Source organism: Kogia breviceps, chromosome 11 (genome assembly GCF_026419965.1).
Source record: "Kogia breviceps isolate mKogBre1 chromosome 11, mKogBre1 haplotype 1, whole genome shotgun sequence".
Lineage (NCBI taxonomy): Eukaryota > Metazoa > Chordata > Mammalia > Artiodactyla > Physeteridae > Kogia > Kogia breviceps.
The window spans coordinates 85751257-85769928 of record NC_081320.1 but is presented as its reverse complement, the minus strand read 5'-3'; the positions used below and the strand labels follow the sequence as shown (position 1 = coordinate 85769928).

Below are 18672 nucleotides of genomic sequence, written 5' to 3'. Positions count from 1 at the left end.
ATGGCAAGAAAATTCATTCTGTGCTTTTTCTGGGATCGCTTGCATGCAATTGTGCCTTGCTGAGCAGAAAGACTCCAGATTAGAGAGAGGGAGAGGCCTACTCATCGGGCTGCATAATCAGCAGCGAACAGATTTCTGCCCCAACAAAGAGAACAGTGTGTTCCTGAGACATTGCTGTGTAGCTGGGAGGCTCGCTGGTGGGCGGCTCTTTGGGGAAGGAGTCGGGTATTTCAGTAGCTTCCCCCACGCCCATCACTTTTTTTTTTTTTTTTTTTTTTTTTGCCCCAGACTTTCTGGCTCCAGAGCAGGGGGTGACTCCCATGAGACCTGGCAGAGGATAGAGGTGGCTCTGGCTTCGGTGCCCCTTCCCCCTCTGACCCTCATGAAATAAAATTCCTGCAAACCCACCTGTCTGCCAGGTGGGTTCCCCATCTGTGTTCAACCCTTCCGGCTCTTGTCACTAGCCTCAGGTGGTCAGGCCACCATTCTGGCCACCTTGTTGCCTCTTTAGATGCAGTGTGTGTCTTTTTTTTTTTTTTTTGACCCCACCATGTGGCATGCGGGATCTTAGTTCCCTGACCAGGAATTGAACCCACGCCCTTGGCACTTGAAAGTGCAGAGTCCTAACCACTGGACCGCCAGGGAATTCCCAGATGCAACGTGAGTCTTATTCCCGTGATGCTGATGGCCACTCCACATTCTTATGGGGACTGTGCTGGGTTCCCAACCACCCCCAACCCTTGCTCTTCTGGTGAGTCATCATCAGGCTCTGCTAGGCACCGTGGACACTTCTAGATAGAAGCAGCCAGGATGCCGGCTTGCAAGAAAAAAGTGAACAAGGGGCTTCCCTGGTGGTGCAGTGGTTGAGAGTCTGCCTGCCGATGCAGGGGACACGGGTTCGTGCCCCGGTCCGGGAAGATCCCACGTGCCGCGGAGCGGCTGGGCCCGTGAGCCATGGCCGCTGAGCCTGCGCGTCCAGAGCCTGTGCTCCGCAACGGGAGAGGCCACAACCGTGAGAGGTCCGAGGCCCGTATACTGCAAAAAAAAAAAAAAAGTGAACAAATAGCCAGGCTGCGGCGTGGTTCATGTCCCTTCGAGGTCAGGTCTCTCCCCTGCGGCCCTCTGTGCTGGACCTCTTTGGTTTGATTATTAAAACCCCATCAGGATTCAGGTGTTTTGGGGGTGACCAAGCTTAGAAAAATTCTTTTTCTTTTTTTTTTCTTCTCTTACCTATAATTGTATTTTCCTCTTTAATCATAAGGATTTCAATCAGGAAAACTAACCTGAGAACGAACGTATGTGCTTTGTTTGAATGTCTCAGTCGTGCCCTTTGCAAAATTACCCCAAGGCATGAGAATGAAAGATGTGAATAATTAAGATGCATGGGACTGCAGCAGGTGAAGGCGGAGCAGAGCTGGAGGTGTTCCCTTGAGGGGGAATGCAGGGCACAGCCCTGGACTGGGACACGGGGCTCTCGCCGGGTCCTCACTCTGCCTCTGTTGTCACTCTGACTGTTGACAAATCATTCTCTGGCCTGTGCTTCAGTTGCCCCATTCGAGTGAGGGTTGGACTAAAAGGTCACTTCCAGTCTGACGCTCTGTGGCTCTGTAACTTCTTTGATATCACTGGTAACTTACATATTTGCCGTGATCGCTGCCAATTAGACTGGTGAATATTTAGCAGGTTCTAGAGACTCAGCCCAGAAAATACAGAGGCCGTTATAGAAGTTAATTCTGTCCCACCGATGGCAATGGTTTGTACAAACTCTGCATTATCGCCAGCACCCAGCAGCTCCGCCAGCCGTGCTCAAATGGTGCGGCCTTAGCTGTCCACAATGGAGGCAGCCAAAGGGGCTTCGGACGCCCGTGGCCGCAAAGCCCCTTCACTTTGTTTTGTAGGAGCCTCCCGCATCCACGCAAGGCCACAGGTGAGAAGTGAGGGCCCCGACCCCAGGAGGCAGCAGCCGCCAGTGAAGGAGGACGAGGAAGCAGACAGGAGATCTCGGAGCGCAGCACTGCAGTCTTGGTCCTGCACATGTTGCTTTCTTTGTTTAAAAAATGGAGCTAGCCTTCGAGGCCGTGTAAATTATAAACTGCTTCTGTGTGCCTGCATCCTTCCCCCTCCTCCACTGGTAGCCTCCTACCAGCCCAAAAGAGTCCACTGGGCTGGGAGCATCTCAGAAAAGCACTCTCTGAACCAACCAGGGAGGTCCCCGAGAGCAGGGCCAAGCCCTGTTCTTCTGGACCATCCCTTCAGGCCTTAAGTCCAGAGGTCATGTCAGGAGACCCTGGGGGCTTTGCCCCGTGACAGCTCAGGCCATTAATGCATTACGACAGCTCAAGCCAGTGATGCATTTTCTTGAGAACAATCCCAGGTCACGGAATGGAGGGAAGAGAATATCACGTTCCATATACTCTACTCAGGGCCAAAAAAGTTTATAATAATGTCAAAAGTGTTTCTGTTAAAAAAAAAAAAATCTTTTTTTAAAATTAATATTCGGTGCTTAAAGTGACAAATGTCATTTCCCTGGAAAATTCACTCATTTGGAAAAAGTTCAAACAGAGAGTGATGCTTTGACAGCCCACCAGCCTGAGCTTTCTGGAGCAGGGGCCTCTGCGGCACCGACGGGAGCCGCGGGCAAATGAAACGGCAGGCGTGGGGTGTCTACACCCGTGCTTATCCTGTTCGCTGAGGAGTGGGGGCTGCTTCAGTCCTCTCCAGCCCCAGCTGTGAAAGGCCTGTGGCCACAGGCAGGGCCTCAGCTGCCTGTTGGTTCCAGTGGGCAGCAAGGGCGAGCTTGGCTAGCCATGCCCTCTGGAGCCCCAGGGGCAGTTCCTAGGGTTTCCATCTGGAGGCCGGGGAGGACAGGGCTGGGGGCAGAAGCCCAGCTCTCCCTGAGCCTGGCCCAGGGACTTCCTTGAAAGGGGGTCACAGCTCCTGTTGCAGCTGGAGCTAGAGGAGGGACAGGCCTTAGTTGGGCCATAAGGGGCTGGACTCTGAATTTCATCTGGTTCTAGTGCAGGCTGGGCTGGGATTCAGCCTGTAGTTCTGGGACTCCCTGGGGGAGGCCTGCCCTTGGGTCAACACGTGCCCTTGGGCAGCAGTGTCCCTGAGGGTGCCGGCCTGTGGCCTGAAGCCCTGGCCAGTGGGTGCGCCCCCACCCCTCCCCACAAACCCCCAGCTTCCCTGATGGTCTCGGTGACCTTGTCTCCACCCAGGTGGCTAACTTAAACCTCCAGGGGCACAGGGTGGCTTTGATCGGCCAACCTGCCCCCAAGAGGCAGTCATTTCCCGAAGGTCCTTCCGCCTTTAATCTTCCCACAGGGAACAGACACCCTTAATGGAGCTCCTCCCTTCGGCTGGAATGCTTAGTCTTCTGCCCCACTGGCCTTTGATACACTACACGTGAACATTTCTCACCCTTCAAGGTGTAAGTGCTGTTCACCATTGTTTGCAAGTGGAGACACTGAGTCCCAGGCACCGAGGGGAGAACTGGAGTTCAGAGCCAGGATTCAGGGTATCAGGACACTAGCCTTGTCCTGGCAGGTCAGTCCCTGAGGGTCCCCCAGCCCCAGTAACTGCTTTCCCCACACGTGGGTGCGTGCTGTGTGCAGGGGATGCTCCCTCCTGGATGGATGAGGAGAAGCCCGGGGTGAGGCCCGGGGTGGGTTCTCCCCTCCATTCAGAACCCACTCTCCTGGCCGTCCTTGTCCACACTCAGTTTCGTCGCCCCGCCTCTTCCTGCGGACGTTCAGTCGGGTTGTCTGGGTGACTCTCAAGATGGCAGACGCTGGCTTTGGTGCCACCCTGCCTGTCCTGCCTCACCCTGCACCCCAGACAGGCTCTCAAAACCCCAGCTTGGGTCTCTTACCCCGGGCCCCATCGTCCAGAAAGGAATTTCCCCCGAACACCCCCAAGAGCCTCCTACAGACAGATCCAGAGAACAGACAACTTGGGCGAGGGGAAGGAGCCTTTTCAAGGGCGGCACACACGCCCTCCTAGACGGCTGCAGACTTGTGAGTGCCCGCACCGGAAGAGAGGCCAGGGCGCCGGGGCTGGTATTTGCTGCTGGATCTGCATGACGAGCACCTCCCAGCCTTTCCCTGGAGACTGGGCAGCCCAGGACTCCTGACCCAGTTTGGAAACAGCCTTTCAGCCTGGGATCCCTGAAGAGGACGTTCTGCCTGTCACTGCCTAGGCCCGGCAGCTCCCGGCCAAGCTAATTAGGTCGGCTTCCCCTCCTCACGCAGCCCAGCCAGGCGGCGACCACGGGCCGGCTCACTTAGGAGGAAAGGCATCATTACTCAGCCTCGCCCTGCCCTCTAAAGCCGCGGGAGCACTGTGCGCTGCGAACCCCCGCCATCCTTTCATCTCCTCCTCTTTCGAGACAATGATGAGAAAACAGGCAGATTTCCCTGTGAGTGGAGGGCATTGTCCAGACGTATTCCAGGTGGGCATGATTTGCAGTCTTCTCCTGCCTCTGGTGCTTCATTTTCCAACAGGCTGGGCAGGGGCCCTTGTTAACAGGTCGTTCGTTAGAAGACGGAGCTGCTTCTCGTTGTGCGCCGGAAGGACTGGGAATGTCCGGACCTTCCGGCCGCACATTCAGCGTAGCCGCGTCCCCCTGGGTGCCTTTGTCACAGTGCTGCCTCTCTTAGTAAAATGACACCCAGACCCTCCAACGTGATGCTGGAGATGGTCCCAGCGGGAGGGGCACGACAGGGTCCTTCAGCCCCACCCTCATCCCGAGTCATCTGTCCTGCAGGCGGCTCTGATCAATGATTTTTGCTCCACCCCCTTGTCGGACAAGGACTCCAACTACCTACTACCTTTATGCCACCCTGGCCTCAGTCTGGGTGTTCGGGGCCATTCCCTTCTCTGTGGCCACTGCGATCGTACTAGAACACGTAGAGGGGCTTCACCAAGGGCCATGGGAGAGTGACAGGGAAGCAAGACAAAGAGTATCACTTCACTGGACCATCTGCCCCCCCCCAGCATCTGCATCTCCTCCAGGAACCACCAGCAACTCCTTTCCCGGGTTCGGCCGAAGAGCAGACACCATCATCGCACCCAGAGCTCAGACCTGACCAGCCAACTCTTCCAAGGACCCTGCGGAGCAGGCGGGACGGAGGTGGAGCTCCCTCGAGGCCCACTCTCTGCCTCTGGCCCCCCCACCATGTGTACTGTACCTCCCACACCTGCGGGGAGGGGGCCGAGTCTCTCTCTTCAAGAGCCGCATGGGAGCCCCAGGTCGGGGTTCAGGGAAGGGAGGTTGCTGAGTTTATGTCAGAGAAGCTTCCAGGCTCAAATCCTTTAGATTCCTTTTATGCAAGCCGTGACTGGAGCCAGCATGGGGCCGACCCCGGGGTTCTGAGCCAAGCGGTGAAGGTGACCCTTCTGGGTGTGGCCGCACAGGTGTGCCAGCTGTCTGCACACACAAGCGCTCCCGTGCACGTGGTCCCAGACTTCTTGGTTCAGGATCCAGGCCTGTGATCACCACAGGTGTCAGGGTCCTACAACATAAGGGGCGGGGAAATAGCCAAGACCTGCAGAACGCTTACGGTGAGGAAGAAATAACCCGTGAGGGAGAAGTGTGGCTTTCAGAGGCCTGTTTGTCTGCTCTGACCTGCCGGATAATAGGATTGAACGTTCCTTAACCTCCACCACGACTGGGCTCGGTGCCGGCCCGGGTCCGGAGCAGTGTGACGGCAGGACGTGCGTCCTTTCCTGCTCCCCACGCTTAAGAGCAGCCACGGGAACGACTCACTCTGGGCATCTGATATCACCAGGGACTCAGCTTTCTGACTTTGTGGAGCCTCTGGGAAGAAGTTGCATTTTTAAGCCTAAGTTTTCAGCATTTGCTTCCGCATGTGACTTGGCCCATCTCTTAATTCGAAAAGGCCAGACTGAGGACCCAAACTGCGCAGCGCTGTGAGCAGTTCTGAGAAGCACCTCACTCAGGCTTGGCCTTTGAAAATCCACCCAGAGCGGCAGGTTTGCTCCTGTGGTGCTGTCTGTCCATCTGTCCACTGGTCTGTCTGGCCCCTACTCTCGGCTCCCCAGCGGGGGTCTGGCCTGAGCCCCTGTGGCCTGCTGCTGAGCACAGGGTGGGAGCGGGGAATGGAGGAAGCAGAGAGGCGGTGTGACCTGGCATCTGTGCGGGCCGCGCTGTTGCTGTGTAACCACCCCTAGACCTCGAGGTGTAAGCGAGCGTTTTGTCATGCTCACAGAGTCTGTGGGTCAGGACTTCAGACAGGGCATGGCAGGGAGAGTGTGACCTTGGCTGGGAACACTCACAGGCTGGGCGATTCCACTGCGGGCCCTGGAATCATCCGGAGGCATCTTCTTTTACGTGGCTAGTGTGGAGGCTGGCTGCCCATGGGTCTCTGCTGGGGCTGTCCTCCGGAGCGTCTGTGTATGACCTCTCCTCTCACAGTGTGGTGGCCCAGGAGGGTGGGTTTCTTACATGGAAGGTCGGGGCTGGGGGAAAGGGGTGTATCCCTTGATGACTTAGCCTCAGAAGGCTCGCCTTGTCACTTCTGCTCCGTTCCGTCGGTTACAAGGGAATCACAAGTCCACCTGGATTCCAGAGGAGGGAATGGGGCAGGTTCTTGCTGGAGGAGGCTCCAGGTTCTGGAAGGGCATGAGATTACAGTCTGCCACAGCACCCCCGCGGCAGGCCTCTCCGTTTTGCAGATAAAAACTCACAACCTTGATAAGGCGCTCATGGGTCTGTTCTGAGCAGATTCCTCAAGCCTGACCACCTGTGGGATTCCCACCCTGGGCTCCCGTGGCCCGTGGTTTAATGCAAGCAACTCGGCGAGCCAGTTCCCAGTGACAACGACTTTTTTGTGGGACCATTTAACATAAATCGCAGCCTAGCACAGTAAAAGGCAGCTTCCATGTAGTGGTAAAAGCAGAGACACCAACTAGACTGCTGGTTCCAGGGCTGGCTCTGTCACTTACTGTGTGACCTTGGGCAAATTACTTAAGGTCTCTGTGCCTTTGTTCCCTTATCTATAAAATAGGGATGATAAAAATGGTACCTCCTGTGTTAGCTCAGGCTTCCATAACAAAATACCATAGGCTGAGTGGTTAAGCAAGAGCAATTTATTTTCTCACAGTTCTGGAGGCTGGAAGTCCAAGATCAAGGTGCCCGCGTGATGAGATCTCTCTTCTTGGCTCAAAGATGGCAGCCTTTTCACTTTGTCCTCACATGGCAGCCTCACATGGCTGTCTGGTGTCTCTTATAAGGACACTAATCCCATTGGCTCACTCCATGAGTCTCTAACCTCATGACCTCGTCTAAACATAATCACCTCCCAAAGGCCCCCACCTCCAAACATATCACATTGGGGGTTAGGGCTTCAACTCATGAATTTGAGGGGAACCCAATTCAGTACACGGAAAGCACCTCCTTGTAGGGCTTCCATGAGGATTAAAGGAATCGCCGTTTGGGATATGTCTAGAATGGTGCTTGGCCTGCGGTAACCACTATAAAATACAATGAAAATAATTGGGAGAGGAGCCCAGGGCAGGAAGCAGCTGCTCTGGGTGTCTGGGATGACTGTGGTTTGTGGAGTCCTGGGGACACAGGCAGTTTCTGCCGCTGCATTGCAAGGACTCATGTCCTTTTTTGTCTTTTTTTTTTTTTTTTTTTGCGGTACACCAGCCTCTCACTGTTGTGGCCTCTCCCGTTGCGGAGCACAGGCTCCGTATGCGCAGGCTCAGCGGCCGTGGCTCACGGGCCCAGCCGCCGCGCGGCACGTGGGATCTTCCCGGACCGGGGCACGAATCCGCGCCCCCTGCATCGGCAGGCGGACTCTCAACCACTGCGCCACCAGGGAAGCCTGGACTCATGTCTTTGATGAGAATGGCAAATCACACCCACGTGGGCGGGGAAGTGCAGTGTGGGGCGATGGGCCGGCCACCAAGTCCAAGGTCTCGCACTGAGCTGCAGCGTGGAGATTTCACCTTTCTTCATCTTGGCGTGCGTGTGGGTTTTTTTTAAGTTCATAACTTATTCTCGTCCATGGTTTCGGGAGAGAGTGGCAGAGAGGAGCCGAAGTTGTCTTTAATTAAATATTGCCACTCGCTCCTTCTTAAGGTCATGTATAGTCAATAAGGGGAAGGAGAAATAGCTCTGTAGAAGGCCTTGCAAATGAAAAAAAAAAAAAAAAAAGAATGACTGAATGCAAAAAATATTCTTATCTAGCCCACATCCTTCCTTGGGTTGTGATTTAGAATATGCACAGGACTGTATAGAAATACAAAGCAGCTTGGGGAAAAAGTCTCAGCCCTGAGAATCTTAGAGTATTAAAACTCGAATTATCCCACACAAGAGAAAAATACAGCAAAGCCTGTGCTTGGCCCCCGGCAAACCGGTGGGCTCCGCCCACTGCGACCCGGGGCCTGTGGGCCGTCCCTGGAAAGCCCAGCGCAGGCTGCTTTTGACAGCTGAATTTTATTAACTGTTTTTTCATTACTCCTGATGGGCCTGGCAATGAACTCTTATCAGTGTATTGTGGCGAATACAAGTCAATTAATTTCTTTTAAATAACTTCAACTGAAATCCTATTTGATTTATATTCCAAAAATGATTTTCATTCCATTCCTTCCCAAGATTATAGTCCCGGCTGAGTTAATCACACCGGCTGCATACCCCCTACCCCAGGGAGAAAACAGGATCAAGGAGAGAAGGAAATGAGAAGAGGGTTGGATCTGAGCTCATTCTAAAGACCCTTTATTCAGCGTGAGGCCATGTGCCCTGTGAGAGGAGAGCTCGTTTAAATCTTGCCTGCAGAAAGGCTTATTTCTAGTCGTCGTGGCAAAGGATGAATTGAGAAACACACAAGATGTCCAGAAGGGGGAGGGGTTTTTACCGAGAAGCATGACTGGTGTCCACCGTGGCTGCTGAGGTTTGGGGGCAGACCACCCCCTCGTCTGGCACACGGAGTTTACTGTATGTAGTTCCTGGGGCTGGTGTCCCAGGAGCCCCTCCCTTAGCTCCGCCCCAGCTGTTAGCACCTGAGCTTGATATGGGCCGCTGTCTGGGGCCACCCCAGGCATGGTGGGGGGGGTGACAGTGAGCTGTCCCCATAGGCCTTGCTGCCAATCTTCCCATCTCCCAGACAGAGGCCTGCACAAGCTGACACATCACCTTCCCGAGGGTCTGCCCACACGGCCCCGGTCTGTCACCAGCCAGGCCTTTCAGGTGATAATGCCAGGCTTTTCTGGGCGGCGGGGAGGACAGTCACACCCTCTCGGAGAAAGTGGCGTGAACTGGGTGGCATCTGGCCCTGGAGAGCAGAGCTTAGTGAGTATCTGGTATGACAGTGACGAGAACAGCTGCAGGGGAAGGGTGACCCCTGTCTTCTGGGAGAGGCGCTGTGGTTGAACCCCAAGGCTGGGGGCTGGTGAGAGGTGCCTTCTCAAGTCCCTCGAGATTTTGAGCTGTGTTATCACTTTTGGCTTTATCAAAAAGCAAATTTGGGGTTTTTTCTGGAGCGCCTGTTTGCCGTCTTGGATTGTGATATCTGTGCCTGACACATCAATGCTCAGCAGAGGGCTGCTGACTTCAAGGTTTGGGGTGTTCTGTTCTGTGGTTTGTGGCTGGGATGGCTTCATCTCTCTGGATGGAGGTTTGTGGCTGGTGGCGCCAACTCAGCCGGTGAACAACAGACGGGATTGTTTGGTGCTTCTGACTCCAGCGGGCGGGCGTTAATATCATTGCTTTAAGTGACATTCGTCCCGCCTATCTTCCTGTATATGTACTTATCCCGGCCAGCCAACACGTGACAGGAGACCACCCAGAAAGAAATATGTCAGGCCTGGAAATGACAGGAAGCACAGAGTCCTGTGGACCTGGAACAGTGTTCACACTTTCTGGATGGGTCACCTGGCAAGTCACCCTCCTCCTCTGTGCCTCGGGTTCCTCATCTGCATGACAGGGACAATGATAATACCTCTGGCACAGTTCTGTGGTGAGCATTAAGGAGGTTAATTATGAAAGGAGTTTCGAAGAGCGCCTGGAATATAAGTATGCAATAAACGTTAGCGATCAATATATTTTTTTCCACCTGGGCAAGCGATGTTCTGAGATTTACTTCAAACAAGATATCATGGTTGTTCTCTAGGGACTGGCTAGTCACTAACAAATCCATTTCCTTATCATGATCTCTATAGCTCAGTGATTTTTCTGCTCTCCGCTCCAAGCTGAGGCAAGAGAGCTTCGCGCCCCCAGACTGAAATGAAGCCTCAGCCATCTGTGCAGGTCTTGGCTATCCTACAAGGGGCAGGGCCATGGGCCGTGTGTGCACGTGTGTGTATACACGTGTGCACGTACGCCTTCAGTCGCGAAGTAGCTGTGTGTTGGTTAATCTTCCAGTTCCTGGAGATTCTGGGAACAAGCAGCCTGTTCAGAGGACTTTTCTGTTCGTGTACTGGGGGCTCTGCTTCCAGTAGGCAGTGGCCCGGATACACTCTATTCACTCCGCCCCGGGTTCCCCTAGAACCCAGACCCCATGCACGGGCTGTGATGTAGCCAAGGTGGCCCGCTGCAGTCCACCGTCACTCACCCTAGCGGGCCCCACATGTGACAGTCCCCATGGGGGCAGAGGGCAACGCCGCCACTCCCAACTGCAAGCACAATACTTCTGCAAGGGTCTCCCTGTGACACTGTCTGGAGCGAGTTCTTTCCTGTGCCTGTACTTTAAAATCATGGTGAAATGTTGAATTCGAGAAGAAGGGGAATAGGTCAAAGTGTCAGAACTCACTGACTCCTATTTGTGGATTAATTATCTAATCCAGTTTTTTTGTGTGCAAACAATCTTTTGGAAATGCACTAGAGACGACGAATAAAAGCAGAGCTGCCTGGTTAAAGTGGGGTGCCCTCTTTCTGGAGCCCCTGAAAATCCCACACAGAATGCTAGGATGTCTCCGAACCCAGATGGAAAACTCCTGCTGCAGTCTGGGCATCCTCCTTGCTTTCTTAGCTTATCCCCTGCTGCTGGCCTCTGTTCCTGACAGTGTCCACAGCCCCTCCCCTGCAGAGCAAACAGGACAGTGTCCAGGAGAGGAGGGACCACTCCTGCCAGCACAGGGCCAGTGTCCTTTTGGATCACCACTGCAGACCTCTTGGCTCAGCTGCGCTGCTGGAACTTGACTTTTCTGCACTCTCCCAGTATCTGACTACCAGCGCTCACTGAGGCCTGAGCCGGGAAGTTGAACAACTTGAAGTGTTCATCCAGACTGTCCTTTGTCCCACTCTGGTTGCTAGTCTCCCCCTCCCTCCCACGTCTCTCAGGGGACAGTACAGCGGGAGGAATCAGAAGTGCTGGGCCTCAGGAAATAAGAAGGCAGGACCCACTAAGGATGCATGGGCTTTGGCGAGGGAGCCTGCAAAGCCCAAATGGCCCTGTCTTCAGACTTTTGCATCAGCCTACAGCCACCCCAATTCTTCTATTATTATTATTTTAGCACCACATTGGCCCTATTTTTAAAATCTGCTGCGCTTGAGCAATTTTTTCTGACGTCAGCCGGCTGCCGGCAACTCTGCTTGAAAACAAGAATAACCAAATCTTCTAAGGAGTGATGCTGAACCTGCTTCAAATGCAATAAATCACAAAAACCATTGTTTACGATAAGTGGTATCTGATTGCTGTTAGAACCTGTGTTTATTGCTTTTGTGCATTATTGTCTCTTGTAATCTGGACAGCCAGAAATTGTATTCCTTTATGCAGTGCGTAGGAAGGGTTTGTAAGGAGGGAAACATCTGCAATTATGCTGCTAGGGAGTGGGTTTGGGGAGCCTCGGAGGAACGTGAAATGCAATCACATGTTTTTCACCTGAGGAGCTGTGGGTGCACCCGGCTTCCCACTTTTCCCGTTCCTGGAAACCTCCAGGCTCCTTCAGAGACCTGAGTGGAGGGGGACAAGCAGCAGGGACCTCGAAGCCATGGTGCCCCAGATCAGAGAGCTCTCAAGTGGCCACCGGGAGCGGAGCAAGGGGTGGGCAGGCAGCCGCAGCCCTGCAGGAAGCTGGGCAGATGGTTTTCTCTGGAAATTGCCTCAGACGTCCCTGCAGGTTTCTTCACTCAGTCTCGCCCATCCTGACAAGTGCCCACTCAGCTTCGTCAGTGAGGGCCGACAGCAGGGGTCCAAAGACAGACGCTGGCAGAATTCTTGGTGCCTCTGTGTGCAAAATTGAAAAAGAATCTACTTGGTCACGGAGCCCGGATCTTGACACACAAGATACGCAGCGGATCTGTGAATTGCTGATGTCGCTTGATTTCTTTGAGGCACTGTTGGGAAGAGAGGCTGTGTCTGGGGCGCGGTGAGGATGCTCTCTTCCTCAGAACTCAGACGTCTGGGAAGAGGGTCGAGTTTCTTCCTTGTTGAAATGGACCACGCTCCGTCTGTCTGCACTGCGTTTGATCTGTTGGCTCCCCCACCTGGAAGGCTCCATCCTCCTCACTGCACCTGGGTAGAACCCGCCCAGCCTTCACCTTCCTCCGCTTCCATCAAAGCCTTCCCTGAACTGGTTCCTCCTCCAGTATTCTCAATCGCAGTAGAATTGCACCACCAGCCTCCATTCCCCACCTGGTTTCTCCCCTTCGGAGATGGCTCAGGCACCATCTCCTCTAGGAAGCCTTTTCCAGCCATACCTGTGGGCCTTGGGGTGTTTTCCCCTGTGATAACTCTTACAGCCGCGGAAACACTCTGTTGTCTGTCTTAACATCCCCAGAGCCCAGCGCATAGAAGGGGTTCCGTAAACGTGGTTCTACATGGAACTTGCACTAAAGCTCAAAGAACATGCGGAGGGCAGAGAGCTCATTTAAGCCCTGATGGTACACGACTACATGCTGCAGCAAGTTCATAGACGGCCCTCCCACAAAACCACACCCCTGCACAGTCGGGGACCAGGTCCTTGCACACAGCCCGTGGGTCAGGCGCCGGTCCAGCCTGTCCCGCTGAGGACCTGAGCGCTCACTGTGGACAAGGACTCAGCCTGAGGAGTTCCAGCCCCAGCGGTATCTGAACACAGAGCAGGTGTCCCTCAGGGAGGCTCTGGCAGTGAGCCAGCTCGGAAGAGGCCTGGCCTCACGTAGGGATTGATATTTTTGCCCCACAAAGGATGCAACTAGTCAAGCAGGCTTTCTTGAAGAGGTAAATGATCAGGTGCAATTCTCAGGCTATGAGCTCTGCTCTGATTGCCCAAGCCCTGGCCTTAATAAACACGGAGCTGGACAGCAGGAAGCCCCATCCCCCTTAATGATTTTAATTAATAATTTTTTAGTTATCAATGAAGTATAGCTGCTGTACAATATTATGTAAGTTACAGGTGTACAGTATAGTGAGTCACAATTTTTAATGGTTATACTCCATTCATAGTGATTATAAAACGTTGGCTATATCCCCCATGTTGTACAATATACTCTTGTAGCTGATTTTATACCTAATAGTTTCTACCTCTTAATCCTCTACCTCTTGATTGACCCTGCCCCCTCCTAGCTCCCCACTGGTAACCATTAGTTTGTTCTCTCTATCTATGAGTCTGCTTCTTTTTTGTTATATTCACTCGTTTGTTGCATTTTTTAGATTCCACATATGGGTGATAGCACAAAGTATTTGTCTTTCTCTGTCTGGCTTATATCACTTAGCATAACTCTGAGGCTCCAGGACCCGAGCTTCAGGGTAACATATGGATCCCTCCTGCCCTGTCCAGTCTGGCCAGCAGAGCCGTAGACGAAGTGGGAAGAGAAGCCAAGGCAGGGCCCCACTTCCGGGAGACCCTCGCTTCTGGGGCCGTGGGAGCAGCCAACTGGGAGCAGCTGTTCACACAGCACCCTGCGTGCAGCCCGGCAATCACACTTATCAAGTGTCACAGGTTCCAGGTTTGTTGATTTCAACAAGTCTCCCCTTAGTTCACTTATACACAGACACAGACACGCACACGCACACGCACACGCACGAATGCTAAATTGGCCAAACTCACTGCCGACCCCAAGAAACAAAGTGGAGCTCTTCCCTCTCTTCCTCCCCCACCCCACCCATCTGCACCCCCAGGTGCAGATTTGGGCTCTGGTACCACTGCTCAGCAAGCTAGGTTATGATATTGGCCTCCGTGGTGCCAGATGAGCCCATGACCACTGATGGCTTTGACTCTGCAGGGAAGTACTGATACAATCTGAGTTGCGAACAGCTGACTCCCCAGCAGACTTTTTGGAATCCGAACTGCTTACAAGCCAGAGCCTGAGTAGTGGACCCTGAGGCCAGCTGGCCAATCACCAAATTCACGGGGACCCTGGTCCGGGCCTGGGCTGGGCCCTGGGGAGTCTGAGGGGGAATTAAGGCACAGAACCCCTGGTTCCAATACCCCCGAGGTCTGGTCTGGAACCAGGTCCTCCTGACCCATGGGCATCCAAACCTATGGCTCTTAGGACAGTGGACGGTAGGGCTCAGGGAACCAGAGGCAGTGTGAGCTGGGGTGGGCTGGCGACCACTGTGCCTCCGCCTGTCCCGTCTCAGCTGCCTCGTGGAGCTGAGGCTACAAGGCCCGCAGGGAGGAGGCATGCACAGTGTGCTGGGTGTGCTTCCCGTGCCCCTATGTTCAAGGGCCAGCATGAGTAGGACCCTTTCTTAGTCTCTCTCTTCTGGCCCAGGGGCCTGCCATCTGCAGACTTCCTCTTTCTTTAAACTTAGCAATGTGAGCAGATTGGCAGAAATTTTTTTTAAAACTCAATATAGATAAAATGTGAAATTATCAGCCTTTCCAAGTTCTTCTCGCATCTTTTCCACATGCAGACATAGAGCGGATACCGGACTCTCCTGGTTTCCGTTTCTCTCCTAATGGGATTCCACTGCCTCTGCATCTCCTCCATCCCAGAGTGGGCTCCCCCAAACCCAGCCCCCAGTGCAGCCCTCCTGGAGCGCTGTGTCCCACACCTTGGCACCCTCTGGCCTGCACCAGAGCCTGCGACACCTCCTAGCCCCCGACCAGCTGTCAGTCCCAGCCAGAGCTGCCCACCCAAGCCATGTCCTTGGTTCTGGGCCCTGGGCACAGCCTGCCCTCCGCAGTCACTCCCAGCTCTGGCCCACCCACCCACAGCTGTTCCCCTCCCTTCTTCTGCCCCCAGATCATGAATCCAGTGATGGTCCCCCCAGAGACTGACTCTGGATGGTGTGTGGAGCTGAAACTCTAAGGGCAGGTCAGGAAGCAGTCAAAGTGCCCCATCGTTGAGCTCCCAGAGCAATGTTTTCTTTTAATTAGTGACTCCTGGATGCAGGGAAAGGCCTGGTCTGTGAGCCTAGCGAGGGACACCGCCACCAGGCAGTGTGTGGACAGGGAGGTCATCTCAGAGGTCCTGCGCCCAGTGCCCTGGATGCACTTTCAGGGCCCAGGGTTGTTTAGAGGCTCCATGGCCGCCTGTGCTCAGAGGCTATGGGAGGAACTGCTGTCGCCAGGCCGGGTGTGGGTGGGGGGAAGGCTGGGGGGGAGTGCCTCTTCCTCCGGATCAGCAGACCTTGTGTCCTGCTCCTCCTCTGCTGTCAGGCCTGGTCCATCCACTCCAGCCCTCCATCCAGGACACTTTTTGCAGCCAGCTCCTGCTCTCACCTCCTCAGTCTTTGAGATCCCCAGGACCCCTGAACCCTGACCACTCCCCCCACCTTACCCCTGCCTTCTCCTCCTTCCCCCTCCAACCCAGGGCATTCCCGCCTGCTAGCTTAGCCCCAGGATACGCCTTCTGTGGTTTCTGTTAACTCCCTGATGGCCAGTGTGCCATGGCCTCTGGACAGCTGCTCAGCACCAGGCCAGCCCCATGACAGGACCAGGGTGTCACCCAGCCTGAGGGCTGTCAGCAGAGGGGGTGTCAGCATAATCCACCTCTCAGTATCACCCACCTGGGACAGTAGCCAGGTAAGGGAGACAAAGGAAGCGCAGGATAGAGCTGAAGGCCTCTGCATCTCATTGAAGGGGATCAGCGGCCACTCCAGGGGAAGGTGAAGCCCTTGGTCAAACACATGCCAGCCCGGGCACGGCCGAATCCCCCTGGAAATGGGGTACTCGGTGGGGATGTCCACTGTGGTAATTTTCTCAAGCTTGTCCTCTGCAGTTTCCTGGGATCCAGGGCAAATGCCTATGCCTCCCAAGACCTCAGTTTCCTAATCTGTGCAATGGGAGGGCTAGAGGGAGAAGAGACTGCCGGACCCTTTCAGTCTGCCCTTCTCTGATTCATTGAAAACTTAAAACCACAACAAAGCCTTGGATGTGGGTGACGGGAAAAGGGAGGACAAAGCACGCCTGTTTGCTTGTGCTGGAATCCAAGGAGTGCACATACCCCCCACCCCTTGCTGGAGGTCAAGGCCAGGCCACTACCCTGACTCCTATTTCCCGGTCCCGAGACCGTGAGACCGCCAGAATGCCCTGGAAAGGGTAGATGCTGGTGATTCATTACACAAGTCTTTTCTTTCAGGGAGCTATTTACATACCCCCACTCTTTAGGGGGAAACAAGCTTCTGTATTACAGCATATGAACGTTTTCCCATGCTTTAAGGTCACGTTTTCACACATTTTTTTCCCTAGGACAACACGAATCCTCATTATGGATATTACTGTATTTTAGCGAAAGGAACCATACCCATAGTAATGAGATCCCCCAATAAAGTTCAGTTCATTTTCATCTCTTTCTTCCCTGAATATTATTGCTGGAAATGTTACATTATCACAAACCAGAGTTCAGGCCGCATATAGGGTTTTCACAATTGTCGTTTCTCTCTGGATACGAAGTCTGATTACTGCCCGCATTTTACAAAGACCCCTCTCCCTCACGCCAGCATTTTCTTTGTAGGTGTGTTTCTTTTCTGGATACACAATTCAGGTGATGAGAATTAGGAGGGTTTATGACGGAGGGTTCCTGTGTCCTCCGTCCTCTTCCCTGCCGGCCATCTGGGGCAAGGAGCCTGCGGCGGGGGTGTGTATGGGGGGTAGTGGGGGAGGTGGCTGGTGCAGGGGGCTCCCCCAGAGGACCCTCCTTTTGGCAATCCAGAGGGACACCTGGAGAAGGCTGTGGTCCCAAGGCCTCCTGGCTGGCCCTACCTGCAGGAGGAAGGGAAGGGGCTCTTATAGGGCAGCCTTGGAGGTGAGAGGTTGGTGTGTTGGAAGTTTCCAGGTGGACCTGCTTCCCCTCAGGCAGGACTGACACTCAGACTTCTCAGGGGGTTTCAGGGTCAGGCCTTCTCCCTGGTGCACTGAAGCTGTCCGTGCCGCCTGCCCCTGTGGCCCGTTTGCTGGCATCGGGGCCAGCTGGGCAGTCGGCTCAGGCCCCGCGGTTGCTCCTCTCTCCCTCCGCCTCTCCCCTGGCGCTTGCAAATGCCTCACCCCGTGGACTTTCTGCGAAACCCATGCTTCCTCCCTGTGCCGTGTAGGGCTTGAGAGAGAAACTGGCTTTGCACTCAGATAAACCTGTATTTGAATCCCACTGACAAGCTATGTAACCCTAAGGAACGTGTCCTCACTCCTGTGTAAGATCCTTCGTCTGTAAAATGGAGTTTTGTAAGAGGTACAGCCCCGTTGGGAGGATGGAATCAAGTACCCCGTCGAGCACCTCATCCAGGGCCTGGCGCCCATAGGTGTTCTGGAGGTGATGGGGTGGGAGCGGCGGGGGCGGGGCCCACCTTCATGCCCACCCGCGCTCCTCTGGGTCTTCTCCCCGCCGCTTTTACCCCGAGTAAAGCCCTCACTTTCTTTTATCGGAACCATGTTGGGTAGATCCTTCCGAAGGGATGGCTCACACGCTCCCCTCTCCTGCAGCATGCTGGATGTCAGGGCACATTCTCTGCGTGCCCCAGGCACTGTCCCCTAAGCATCTGACGGTAGCCGCCTCCCCACAGCTGAGAGCGGGAGCTCCCTATTTCCCCATTGCCTAGGAGGAAGCAGAGGCTCTAAGAGTTTGAGCCAAGTGCTCAAGGACACACAGATGATGCATGTCAGAGCCAGGACACAAGGCTCTGTTGGATTCCAAAGCCTGCCGCCTTAAGAGTATCGTTTATTATGCGGTGATGCCATGACGCTCCAGGGTCCGGGCCGTGGATGCAGTTAGGAGGTTTGTCCCTGAACTAAATGACTCAAGGCTGCTGCACTTGCTGAGGTTGCAGCCCTGCTCACCACAGTCTTTCTGCCTCTCCTCTCCTTCTCAGCCTTTAAAGTTGCTCTGGTCCTTGTCTTGCCTGAGGCAATAGCACCCGCTCGCCTGCTGTGGATCTGCTTTTTAGAATTATGGGCAAAGGAAGCATTCATAGGCTACAAACAAGGATGCTGGGACTTGCCCGTGAACAAGGAGCTTCTGCAGTACGATGCCATCTGGTTTGCTTGTTCTAAGGCTCCAGTTGCTTCTTGACTTGTGGCTATGTTTAGGATAAAGGAAGGATGGCTCTTCCTGATTTCTGGGCAGACTGGAGAACTTTCACCTTTTTGAAATCTGATCAGAAAAAAAAAAAAAAAAAAAGCTTTTTTGCAGGGTTGGATAGTCATCCAAGTGGGTGGGACGGGAAGGTGAGGCAAGCCTTTCAGGTTTCCCTACAGAGTGGGCTGGTTGCCCCCAGGGGATCCAGGGTTCCTGGGGTGCAAGAGGAGGAACCGAGGCTCAGGACCTGGGAAGGGGGTTTGGTGTCC

The 18672-nt window shown here is 54.2% G+C and overlaps 1 protein-coding gene across 5 annotated transcripts in view; it reads left to right on the top strand.

Annotated features, from left to right (window-relative positions):
• KLHL29 (kelch like family member 29) overlaps window positions 1–18672 on the top strand; it is a 315301-nt gene that overhangs the window by 113182 nt on the left and 183447 nt on the right. The window contains exon 1 of one of the 5 annotated variants that reach the window (XM_067008044.1): window positions 5974–5994. The exons of the other annotated variants lie outside the window; for them this stretch is intronic. The gene's annotated coding sequence lies outside the window, so the exon portion shown is untranslated. Of the gene's footprint in view, window positions 1–5973; window positions 5995–18672 lie in introns of those variants that run through there. 5 annotated transcript variants of the gene reach the window in all.